Genomic DNA, 13,198 nt, shown 5'->3' with positions numbered 1-13,198 from the left:
CTGCTAGTATTTAAACCAACAGTGATCTGGGGAAAAAAAAAAAAGAAAAAAAATCCACCCTCTTTCTGATTTTGGATCCCCTCTGCAGCCAGAAGATCTTAATTTCTCTGCATGGCTGCAGAAGAGCAGGGGGACCCATGGGCATGGCTGCCACCTCTTTGCATGTTCTTAGCGCTACAGATTCTAGTTAGAGAGACAAATTGTAAAGCAGGAACTACAGAGCCTCAAGAAAGACATCAAAAAGCAGTCCTATGTCCTTGCACTGCTTAGAAACCTGGGGGTGCCTTTTGATGGGGTCCCCTTGCCACAGGTGAGGAAACCTTGTGCATCAGCCTTTAAACTCAGTTTCCTTCCACGGCTTGGCAGATGGATTTCATGATTTGGAAAGGGCTGACTGAGCTGTAGAGAATGGATCTGCCTCAGATCTCTTCCTTGAACCCCTCGCCTGGCAAACAAAGCCAGTGAGGGTGCATGTGATGGACACAGTGTGAAGTGTGGGGGTGGCTGTCATTCTGCTACGTCATGTTATCGGTCATCTTCTCTCCCCCACCAGCCTGACTTCAGAAACATGGGATCCTTTCTACCTGTCTCAGTGCACAGAGCCAGGCGAACACACACACATACAGCAGAGAACAAAAATAACCTAACCTGGCAGAAAGCAGACACGCTGTCACACCACCAAGGGGAAAATTGATACAGGCTCTTGCTTCTGTTTCAAAATCAATCTCAAGCTGGTTCCATGAAAGAAATGGTATAAAGGGCATTAGGTCTGGCAACACAGGCTGCTGTTCCCGGGATGATGGATGGGAGATGAGTACAGTTACCTGGACGCCAGGAGCTGGTACACAGCCTTTTCTGTTCAGCAGGCTCTGGCTGTCCTTCCCCATCAGCAGGAAGATCAAAACAAACTCTGCAGAGCCTCTAATGGGGCTGATCTTGTCTCTGCTCCAGCTATCTTGGAGAACGGAACAAGGAGCAGCAGTGTCAGCTGCTCAGAAAGGACCATCTGTAATGTTTTGTCGAAGATGATGTGCTGCACAGCGATGCAAAGGAACTTCTCATGCGTCGGCAACACAGTGCCATGGCTGCTCTCCTGCCCTCTGCTTCCCCCATCCCCTGAGCTGCTGGTGTGCAGTCCTGTACAGGGTCCTGTGCAGAGAGACCCTGCTGACAGCACTCTCTGAAGCAGCAGCCTGACCTCCCTAGACGAGAGCTGACACCTCCCAAATGGTGTACCCCACGTCAGCCTTCACCTTGATGGTGTTGATGTCAATAGCGTCAGCCACAAACTCTTCACCGGGTTATCTACCAAAAGGTCCTTGTGAGTAAAAACACAGGGCTGTGTTTACACTAGTTGTAAGAGGTGATGTCAAAGTCATGCCCACATCAGTCAAGCATTGAATCTGATTCCTTCTTCCTGATGCCCTGGAGCTGTCCCGCTGCTCATCCCCAAGGCTCGGTTACACCAGCACTCCCAAAGGGATTTCCAGCGTGGGCAGTCTGTTGGCAGCAATCCCACTGTTCCCTATAGCTGCCATCTCTTCTCTCCCAAACTCACCATCCCCTTCCCTTCTGCACCTGATGAGAGGAGCAAGGCGGAAAATGCAAGACCAATTCCTACACGCACCCTCTTGCAGGTGCCACCTTCTTTCCTTTGGAGGCTCACCTGGAGTTGGCATGGACATTGGGGCCATCAGGAGCTTGTGGGGAAAGAGATGCTGAGGTCGTGGCACCATCCACACACCCAGTGCTTCGTGGACCACCCATGGGATCGCAGAATGGGGACACCTGCTCGCGGATCATATGATGCTCACAGAGTTGGCTGTGCATCAGGGAGCTGGAAGAGGGTGGCCTGGAAGAGGCCAACATGATAAACCAGCTGTACACATTTAGCCCTGGATTTTACTTCTGTGGAAGAAGGAGACATGAAGGGGCATGGTAGGCAAGGGGTTGCTGCATTTGCCCCTGATTGGCAAGGGACTTCCACTGGCTTCTTATTTTGGAGGTCAAATGCAATAGGAAATGCCAGAAAGTGGCAATTCAGAAGTTGTCACCAACTGCTGGCTATGTTTTTTCTTAGGCCTGTGAAAGGGCAGGGATCTATAACCAGCTTTAAGAGAGATGGGGACCATGGCATCTCATGTTATTTGGTGAAACTAATAAAGTCTAGTCTTTTTTTTTTTTTTCTCTTGAAAATTGAAATGCTTTGGGAAAACTGTATCCTCTGTCTCGTGGCTGCAGGCAGCTCTCCTGAATAAGCTATTGTCAGGCCTCAGAGATGTGAGTCAGAGCATCTTTAATCTCTGGGCAGGAGCGTTCTCCATGGCTTTCATGCTTTTGGAATAAATCTTCAGAGACGTTCCCAAATTAAGCACGATTCGTTTCTAATCTCCTTGCACTTCTTCCTCTCACCATTTTATCAGCCAGGCTCAAACACATTCAGCATGGCCTACTTCGAAGCAAACTGATTAATGCAATCGCTTCAGGTTTTAGGAGGGATCAGTGCTTACAGAAGGGGAAAGGGCTCCTACTGTTGCTGGCAGCCCCAGCTCCACAGCGGCTTGGGAGGCTTATAGAGATCTGCCTGTGAGCAGAGCTGACAGCAGAGGGTGGCAGCAGGGATCACACACTCGCACAGGCATCTTCCAAACTCCAGCGGGAGCCTGCTCAGTGTCCAGGCAATTCTCCGTGCTCTCGAGGATCAGAAGCTGCATGATGCTGCATAATGCGGCTGGTGCCTCCTGGGCTTGGGTGAGACGGAGAAAGAGTTGTTGTTGGTCTGCAGAAGGGACATGCTGTGCTGCTCAGTGGCATCCCTGCCCTTCCTGCCCCCCAGCAGCAGCTGGGTACCACAGCCTCCGCCTGCTCCTTCAGCCAGAGGCAGCTGCGCGGAGGATCGCAGCGCGTGCTGCTCAGATGCAGCTGGCACACATCTGGTGTAGGAGAGAGGTTTTGGGTTTGCCTCACCGCCATGTGGGATTCGGGCCTGGCTGTAGGATGTGAAAAGCCTGAGCTGGGGAGCAGTTGTCTGAATGTCACGCTGCTACAGGACAGGGGTAGAGAGGGATGTTGAATGGGGGGTGGTGAAACGCTGTGGGAGAAACACTAGCTCTGCATCCCTATGTGTGTATTGATGTTGTTTGCTGGAGAGAAAACTGCTTCTCTTGGCTTTTGTGAATCAATTTTCTGATAAAAGATGCCATATCTCACTGCCAACCTTGCCTGCATTCAGCTCATGCAAGTCATCTTCTGTTTGTCTGATGGAGGGGCTCCTCATGCACGGTGTCCTTGGATAGCCCCTAAGAGCTCACAGCCTAAATAGACAAAGGCTGTGCAATGATTAGCTGCATTTTACAGATGAGAAGCTAGAGATGGAAGAATTATGCAGAAGGGAATCTCCTTCTGCATCTGCAGTTTTGAAGCGACAGGATTCTGAATCCAGCTTTGGCGTTACATCTGCCTGGGGCTGGGAGATACGAAAGTGTAAGTGCTCTTTGATTTGTCACCAGGCATCCCAGGACCAGAGTGGGCCAGGCTATAGTTTTGGACGGTGAAATGAAATAATAATTAAAATGCTGAACTAAATAGTCAGTGCATTTTGGATGGGTAACACCAAAATGGGACAATGCCTACAGAAAGCTGAAGCTCATGGAGCACAGCGGATGTTGATGTAGCTGCCTTTGCCTGCTCGAGTGGGGTGGCGAGGAGCCCTGCCAGCTCCTGCCTTTGCAGTCTGGCCCATATGTCTACAGTCTTGGTTTTTTTCTTGATTGACAAGAGTGGAGGACCCTCGTGCTTTAGTGAGTGTATAATGGCTGCCTTGATGTCATTTATTGAAGCTTTGGAATAGCTGTGCTTTCTAATTACTTCTTCCCGTCTGCCTGAAGAGCACCTTTTACTTTCAGATTAACTTCTTGCTGTCTCTTTGAACTTGTGCCTCTGTACTCCAAGCACCCGGGGTTTTGTGAGATCAAGGCAGCCTTGTTTAAGGTAAAAGGCAAACAGTGATCAAGGTTTTTTTTTTCCTTTTCTGCACACGGACGTGCCAGGTTTGCTGATTAGACTGTGTGTGGCACAATCAGCTGACTTAGGGTCCTTGTGCCTTCAAAAGAGACTCTCCAAGAAGAATAAGTTAGTAGGCTGCCTTCTTCCTGATGTTAAGAGGGGCACTGGTGCTGTCCAGCATGAGCATCCATATGCCCTGCGCATATATTTTGGACACGTGCAGTGGCCTCTTTGCTCTGGCAAGCAGGGAGATTTTTGGTCTGTGTGATAGGTGCTTCCTAAGTGAGTGCAGTTTTACAATTCAAGCTGAAAGTGCCGATTTACTCCAGACAGTCAAATGTCCTGAACAGAAATGGCAAAGCCCAGATCCAGACTGAAAATCTCCACTATATAGTGGGATAGTGGTTTGGCCAAGTTTAAATTAGTAACAGTTGCATTGTCCTTACCAAACATAGATTCAGCAGAGCTTTTAAAATGCTAATTCACTGTAGTTCAGCTGTGGCATGCAGGAAAGCCCCAAGGTTTTCCTGAATACAGATAGGAAATTTAGGCATGAATGATAATCTGGAACTTGCAGCATCCTTATTGTCCAGAGCAATGGGGCAGGAGTTGTCCTTGGGCTTTGTGCAGCACAGAGCACACCAGGCAAGCTGACAAACTGTCATCCTCACATCTAAGGTTTGTATCCTGCCCATCTGTTTCAGGCAGTGCATTAAGCTGCCGGTGGTCTCCTCACTGATGGTGGCTTCCTTATGGAAAACTGGAAATTAGGTCAGAAGGGAGGTCTAGGGGTCACATCCACCCAAAGCATAAACCCAGCTGAAGGGTGTATTGCTTGCTCTTAAAAACTGCAAGGGTGGAATGCCATCCCTGTCCAGACAGGATTATTTTTCCTCTTGGCAAGGTTTTCCTTAATTTCTAACCTATATCCTCTTGGGCTGCAACTGAAGCCTGCCACATCCTTTCTCACCTGTTGAGAGCATAGAGAAGACTCCCTTCTTCACAAGAACTTTTTGCAAATTTGCAGATTGCTCTCATATTTGCCTTTTCTGAGACTAAACCAATTGCCATCTTTTTCAGTCTCCTATGCTTCCTGTTTTCAAGGGCTCTGATAACGCTGGTGACTCTTCTCACCTCATGACACATTGAGACTGGGTACCCAAAACGGGGCACAGTATTGCAGCTGTGTAGAGAGGAAGGATGCCTTGATGCAACCAATGGCTTATGCCTGGTGATACACCCCAGGATGTAACAGCTGCACATGGGGTGGCTCCAGCAGTTCAGGACTAAAGAAGCCCTGAGCACAACCTCCTTCCATGCTAGAAATCAACTCTTTATTGCTGCTTGCACACAAGCATTGCTCAGAGAAAACTGCAAAACCCTGCTGTAAAGCAGGACAACTTACTTGGGAGACAGACGGGCTGAACCAGAGCAGCCCGGTTCCCACAGAGTTATTCTTGGAGGCCGAGCTCTGCCTGGACTCCATGGTGCCCAGTAAATGAGATGTTTCATGCACTGGTGTGACGGTCGACAAGAGGCATTTTGCGCTAGTGGAGTTTCTCTCTGCTCTCCCCAGCTGCCTGTTTACTCCAGACTTGTCAGAACTGCACGTGTGGTTCCCCTGTGAAAAATTTAGTGCAAGCAGCCAAAGGATTTAAAAGTTATTAGGAAAAAAAAAAAAAAATAGAGAACAGCGGCATAATTCTGCTTCCTTTGGAAATAAAGCTAAAAAAAGATGAAAGGTATTTGCCTCGACTCTCCGCAGGCTCTACCTCGGTACCCAGCTGGAGAGACTTTGGAAAAGCAATTCTAGGAGCCCGGAGCTCTTAGTGTCAGTAAAACCTGCCGCTGGGACAGCTGAGCCATCTCACTGCAATCCGCTCTCCTCTGCTTCCTGGCAGTTTCAGGTTTTTTCTAGTGGTTTTTGGAGCTGAGAGTCCCCCAGTAGCTTGATCCACTTCCCATGCAAGATGGCAAATGATTGCCCACAAATGGCAAGCAAATTCCTTGCCTGGCAGTCCAGGTTGTGGCACTGAGGTTCTTCCTTTTTGTTTTATTGCTGCAGAGACTCATAAATGAGCCCCGTGCCCCCAGAAATGCAATTGCTAGCAGACTGAAAGCGGGGGGAAACAAACAAGGATGACAAACCAGGTATCACAGCTTTGGTGTACAGCCTGGAGGATGGCTTGTGGTGGGGCTGAGTGTCCACAGCGTGGCTGGTTTGGATGAGGCTGGTTTGGAGAGCACCCACACTCAATTACTCATGTCCCTACTGAAGGCTGTGGACAGAGCCTGGAAGTTTCAAAAAGCTCTGGCCCACACCTCTTTCTTTTTGAGGCTCTTTCCCCTGTGACTGTAGATGCCGCTGCATATGCCAACCCTCCTGGACTTCTTCCATGACAATCCCAGGGCAGCGAGGGGCATTAGGACATTTTTTCATCAGGGCACTGAACCTGGAGGCTGAAAACTTGGGCGCAATTTCTATCTGACTGGGATGAAGGCGCTGGAGTGTCCATCCTCAGAGATCTTCAAAGCTCAACCAGAGAAAACCCAGAGCAAACTGATTTAGTCTTTGAAGTTGGCCCTGCTTGGAGCCTGGGGTTGGACCAGAGACCTCCAGAGGTCCCTCCTCACCTAAATGAGTCTGTGATTGCAGGCATGGTTTGGGGCAAGACTCATCTTTCTGGTCCTCAGGTCTCCATCTCTGGAAGAAGGAAAAGTCACCTTCCTGATTCTGCATTATCCATCCAGCCAAAATCATAGAGCAGAAAGTCAAAAATAAAATACCCAATCCCTTTTTTCAAGGCTGGGAAGATTGTTGTGCTTGTCAGACATTTCATTTTTTATGACATTTTCACTGAATTTTTTTCTTGAAAATGTTATTGCTTTTTAGCTTGACTGAAAAGCCTGCTTTCAGAGAGGAGAAACTCTCAATAGCCATCTTGATAACGCTGGTTTTTTTTTTTTTTAAATGATTAAAAGCACTCATTACAAGTGCTGAAAATCCCTCATAGTCTGCCTGTTTTGAACCCTGCAAAATAAGAACAACAGATATTTCTGTATTTTTCACAAAATAGTTTTTCCCCTTTATTTTTTAAGTCCTTCCATTCCGGCTGTAAGCTTTTCAGGGTATAAATTGCTTCTTTAACAATGTCATTTTCCAGCTCCCACCTCACCAAGGTTTTCAATTTGGATGGGAGCTCTAAGCCAGACAATCATTCAAGAGCACAGTGTCTCTGGTTTAAAGCAATGCTGACCGTTTTAGGTCACAATTCCAAACTAAGACTTTCAGTTTATTAAAGAGCTACATTTTTGAAGGCTTTTTTTTTCCTCAGTACCTGAGTTCACTGGTGCCCTGCTTGTTTTGTAAACTATTATTAAAAAATAATTATTTTTTCAGGGAGATGCTGTACGTTCTCTGCTTTTCATGAATTGCAGCTATCAGAAATGATTATCTTAGTGCCTAAGAGATCTGTCACGTCTGCCCCTTCCCTTAACACTTACAAACATGTATCATGTTGATGAATTTAGATGGTCATTTAAAGGCAAATTGCCTGTCCTACTTTTTGCTTCTTATTGATTGTCATGTAATTAACTGATTCATTTCATTAATATAATCCAGAGTGTCTGCAACCCACTTAATCAGCAGAGCCTGATCAGAAGACTACAGTTTAATTAGACCGCGCTAATTGCCCCAATGAAATGATGTTTCCTCTGTCCTGAGACATTACTTATAGGAGCCAGATTTTTTTTCCTATTGAGATTTAAGCAGGAGCAGAGAGAATAACATTTTGCCTCCTGCCAGAGGAAAGACTTCTCTAAGCAAAGACAAAGCAGTTGAGGAGAGTCACAGATGGCTAGGGGCAACACTTCCCTTACTAGCTCAGGAGTATCTGGTTGTGCAACGTGATGGTCTGTCTGCCTTGTGCCTAAGGTTGCACGGTCCATGCTGTGAGCTCCCAAGCTGGCCCTGGAGCTCACTGGAGCCATACAGGACCTGGGGCAACTTGGCACCGTAATGGGCAGGTCTGGGAAGGACCACGTGCTGCCACAAAAATAATTTGAAAGCCCTGTTGCTTGTGTGTTATACTCAACCCCTGCCAGCCCCTCTTTAAATAGAGGACCTGAAGTGTTTGGGGACCGTGCACACTTCAGAAGACGTTTCTTAAGAGACGTACCTCCACCACCCATCAAGCCGGTTTCCTCAAATCCAGGTCTTGGCAAAGAGAGCACCTCTGCTGCCAAGAAGCCTCGCTCCTGGCCCTTGGAGGTTGTATAAATCACAAAAATCATATGCAGGGGCCAAGCTGTTCTCACAAGGGAGCCAGTGCTTGGTTTCTGTGGAACTCAGGCAGCAAGGAGGGAAGCAATTTCTCCTGCCCTGGAGAAAAACCCATTTGCAGAAAAGTCTTTCTTGGTCATGCAAGCTGATAAGCAAATATTTTTAAATGTGGTAGAGGGTGCTTGGTAGATTAACCGTTTAGAAAGTAAGTGTGTGTGTGTATATATGTTATATGTTCATATATATTCTTTCACACCCAGAATTACTATCGTGGGTGTTTCTCTGTAGATCATAAAAGTGATGTGATGGAGGTAGCCGTTGTGGGAAGATGGGTGCAATCCTATTTATTTCAGTCCTGGTCCTGCAACTGGACTTGCATAAAGGTGTATTTGTACCCATGAGCAGCACCCCTGAATGCAGCCCCAAATAATTCTGGTGTTGGTGCTGGGTGGTTGGTGAGGACCCAACAGGATCAGGGGCTGTCCCTGGTCCATAAGGCTGAGATCTGCCCTTGGATTTGTCCTGCGGCTCTCTGAGTGCTCTGTAAATGTCTGAGCTTGGCAAGGAAAATTGCAACTGATTGTAAATTTCTTGCAAAAATGGACCTTCAGCAGAGCTAAACCAATTTGCAAAATCAGGCTGAATTTGGGAAGTCATTTCAGCCTCCCCTCCTCCCCTTAAGAAACGAGGGATGTGTTTTTGGAAGTGCCAACACAGCTTGACTCTGACATTTCCTAAAACCAGGCTTTTTAATGTTTGCAGGTTGTGCTGTTGGCTTGCCTGTGCTTATAAAGGTGAGGGAGATAAGACTGGCTAATTAGCTTGTAAACAAAACAGAACATTTTGCTTTGCATCAAATGAAATATTTTGGGTTGCTGAGTCAGACTCATGCATGTTTAAAAACATTTTGGCAAAAAACTTAAATTAGAAGCAAAGGTGGTGCAGGGGGGGAAGTACCCCGTGGGGACAGCCTTCCTCTTGAATGAAGGGCTGGCTCTTGAAAGCAGTCCCACGGAGTGGGAAGCAGCTGAAGCACTCAAGTGGCTGATGGTTTTCTCGGAGCAGGGGGGGATGTTGCTTTGTAGGTGAGCGATGCTAAACCCAAGCTGGTGAGCGAGCCTCTGCTTCCAGATACTCTTCAGCCAGTGCCATGAGTCTGAAAAGGAATCAACTGCTTAATGTCAAATTAGGGACAGAGAGACTGTCATTAGTGCTGGACGCAGCAACAACGTTGAAGGAGAAAGCCCAGGGCTTAGTCCCTGGAGGAAATTGTTGCATTACCTGGAGGCCACCCATCTTCTTACTTCCCTGTCTCTGTGCCACCGGTCCCTTCTCTACCTCATGGCTTTCAAGCCACGGCGTGTGGCTTAGCATGGTGCAGAGGTCTCTGGCTTTGAGGGGAGGTTGTCTTGATTTCCAGCACAGGGGCAAGAAGGTATTTGGAGAGGGAAGCAGGCGGGTGTGCAGCACTTCTGGGGCTCAGAGCTCACTGGAGTAGCGGCTGTGGAGATTTTTCCCTGCTCCTTTTGCCTTTGCTGCTTTAAGGAAATAGGATTTTGTGGGTCTTTTTTTGTAAATAAACAAGATTAGCAAAGATTTATTTTTTTCTCTTCTAACAGTAATAAGGATTAGGTACCACTGGGGCCAAAGGGACAGAAGTCATAAATGAATCAAAAGAAACTGTGAAATCTAATATGTAATGCGTGATGGTGAAGGGCTCCAAGAGCGAAGCGGTCAGTGGCTGCCCAGCTGTGCCACCCCGCTATGGGACACGAGAGCTGTGCCTTGGGTGTGCTTACCACACAGAGGGGTTCAGGCTGAAGCGGGTGCTGTAGGGCTGCAAGGGAGGGTACTGCAGGGATGGCTGGGTGGGATGTGGGTCAGCCCCATAGCCATGGGGGTAAGTGGCTTCGCACAGGCGTAAGTGCTCAAGTGCTGTGGCAGCTCAGCAGCCAGACGGCCGGGGGTGGGAAGCGTGTCAGCCGCCCAACTCGCATCAGTCTGGGCTCATGACTCAGTTTTCTTTCGGGTGATATTCACGCAACCGTGCCAAAAGCAGCTGGGATCCTCGCTGCTGAAGCTCTGCCTCTGTCCAGCATGCAGCCTGGCTGCATGTTGAATGGCGCCTGACCTCCAGAAAGGAAAAAGATTTTTCTCCCTGAAGTTAATATTTTTAAAGCACTTGAAGTTTCCTCTCTCAATAAGTGGCTTTGGTGGAAGGGCAGTTGAGCTGTCTCTGTCCGTGATCAAACGGGATCACAACTCCAGCTGACAGCAACTTGGTGTGACTGTACTTAGTTTCCCTCTCGTGGTTTGCAAAGGAATTAACTGGAAGGATATTTAACTAATTACTTTCCCAGCTGAATATGGCCAAGCTATGCTGGTGCACAGGGGTCTTCATCCTGCAGTTCTGGTCCCTTCAGAGCTTCACCTGAGAAGATCCAGGTGGCACTGCTGAATTTTGCTAAAGCTCTGCCCTTCTTATCATGATTACAGCTTTTCACCTCCACGTTTCATTGCAGAATGGCTGAAGTGGTTAGACGAGGTCTGAGGTGTCCTTCCATCAGGAGACATTTTCTCACATTATCTCTCCCTCATGCTGTTTTCTGCCTGCTACAAAGGTCACAAGCTCATTTGGGCAGGACCTGTCCTTATTCCTGCCTGCGAAGAGCTGGATACAAGACCCCCATTCCTGCAACACGTTTCTTAAAAGTTTCTGTGGGGAACTGGGGAGGGCCTGTGCTCCACAGCCAACGGAAGGACCCTCAGAAGAAAAAGGGGGGTGTAAAAGAAGGGAGATCCCACAAATCAGGGAGGTCACTGGAGAGCCACTGTGTCCACCAGGGTCTGGGTGGAATAGTGGTCCCACTGAGGTGTGGTGGTGCTTGACACCAAGGGAGCGCCATGAGTTCATACCATGGTAGTGACTGGAAGACAGGCTCTGTTTGATGATTTTTAAATTTTTTTGGACTGTTGTCTTGGCCTAATCCTGTAGAGTCCCTGAGGAAGATGTTTGGCATCCTCCCCTTTCCTTGCTCGTACTGGAGGGACTCAGCATCCTGCAGAGACGGCAAGGGAAATCACAGGATTATTCCCATGGTGATTATCCTATGATCTCTCAGGGCTGTATAAATGGGAGCTGATTACAGCTAGAAAAGGAGTAAATTGTGTAATTAGGAAGGGGGAAAAGGGGAGGACTTAACCTCTGCCTGAAGGTGCCAGTTTGGAGAGAAGAGTAGAAAAGAGAGCGCTGAGCGGCATCTGGCACTGGCACCCACAGCACAGGAAAGGGCCATCGCTGGCCTTGTCCCTGGCTGCTCCTGTCGCCTCGGGCAAGCCCTTCGGTATTCCCCTCTGGAGAAAAAGTGAAATATTTCTTTTTGCTGTGTCTCTTAGCCAGTTTCTTTGGGAAGAAAGGGGATCTCCCCCATGCATGCCCACCTTGCCCCAGGCTTGCAGCGTGGTTGTTTTACAAGTGGGCCGGCTGTGCTCAGGCGTTAGCATCGCCCCAAATTTCCCCTGGGACTTGTCACGAACGGTTAGAAGAGAAAAGCTGTTGCAGGATGGAGTCCTCAGCAGTTCTGTGTTGGGTGTAAGATGACTAACATCTTTCTTGTCGCTCTACATGGAGCAGGAAGGAGCATTTTGCCTCCCCTTCCTCTTATTATTGACCCTGCCTGGCCTGGGCCAGAAAATGTGTCTGTTCCCATCTCAGGCAAAAAGCACACAGCAGAACTGCTCTTGAAGCTGGGGTGAGGGAGGCTATTAACGTGAATATTATTCATGCCAGGGAAAATAGCCAATTACCTTCCTATAGAATCACTCTCTGCCCAGTGAGCCAGTAATTGCAACATCTAGCATTCGTCACTGAGCTCTGAAAGCACTTCGGGAATAAAATACTGACAAATGGATTTAGACTGAAAAGAAAAAGACAGGGGAAAAAGTAAAGTTAAGGTACTAGATATTTAGGAGGTGTAAATGGCTGCAGGGAATCTATGCCCACTTACACATCACGTCCTAAAGATGCAAGAATTTGGCTTTGTCTTATATCCACTCTATTTTATGGTCCATGTTTTAAAGGTGCATAAATGTATTAACATAAATGTTTAATAAACTGAATAGAAAAATAGTACGTAGCTCGAGGTGGGGATACTGCCAAAGGGGCTTCTTGTGTTTCTTGATATTTAAGAAGGTCGGCTGTGCAACTGGAAATGACTGAAGTGCTTTTGCATTTAATTTATTTCCCAAGTTTACCAGTGAAACAACCAGCAAAGAGGAAAACCATCCTTTCCCTTCTCCTTTCCCTCCTTGGAGGAGGAAGGAAAGACAAAGTCCTTTTAAGAGCTGCAGTGCATTGCATATTGAATTGTTTGCTTTGCTGGACTGCACCGAAGGCCACCTTCACTCCCTGCCTGTCCCCAGGTGCTCCACAGACAGCATCTGGAGATTTGACGAGTTTCCCAGGATCTATTGACACTGCCAGCCGCTGAGGCCTCCGGGAACACACTGGCTCCGGAGGACGTGCTCCGAGTCCTGCGAGAGGCACGTCTGGTATCACGGGCTGTCTGGGAATCTCATCTTGAGGGTGCCTTCCCTGCCCGCCGATGGGAGAGCTAACTGCATGGATCAGAGGACTTGGCTTATTCCATGGAGTTATTTGGGGTTTCCTGTGTAGCCAGAAGGAGAATTTAGCTGGATGTCTCCAAAATGCTGTGGTTTTGCAATTTGTAAGAAGTCTGTCCTTTAAATTGCTTGGTGAGCACCAGCCCTCATTTATCGTGTCAGCTGTGACCCATGGAACAGGAACAGCCTCGCTCTTTCCTGAGGACTCGCCCGCCCTTCTTTTTCAAGCAAAACAAATCTACGCTCAAATGGCTGCTGCTCTGAGGTTGCTTTTCACCCTGAACCCCC

The sequence above is a fragment of the Platalea leucorodia genome (assembly GCF_965183815.1).
Source record: "Platalea leucorodia genome assembly, chromosome: 5".
In the NCBI taxonomy this organism is placed as follows: Eukaryota; Metazoa; Chordata; class Aves; order Pelecaniformes; family Threskiornithidae; genus Platalea; species Platalea leucorodia.
Note: the sequence above shows the minus strand (reverse complement) of the source record.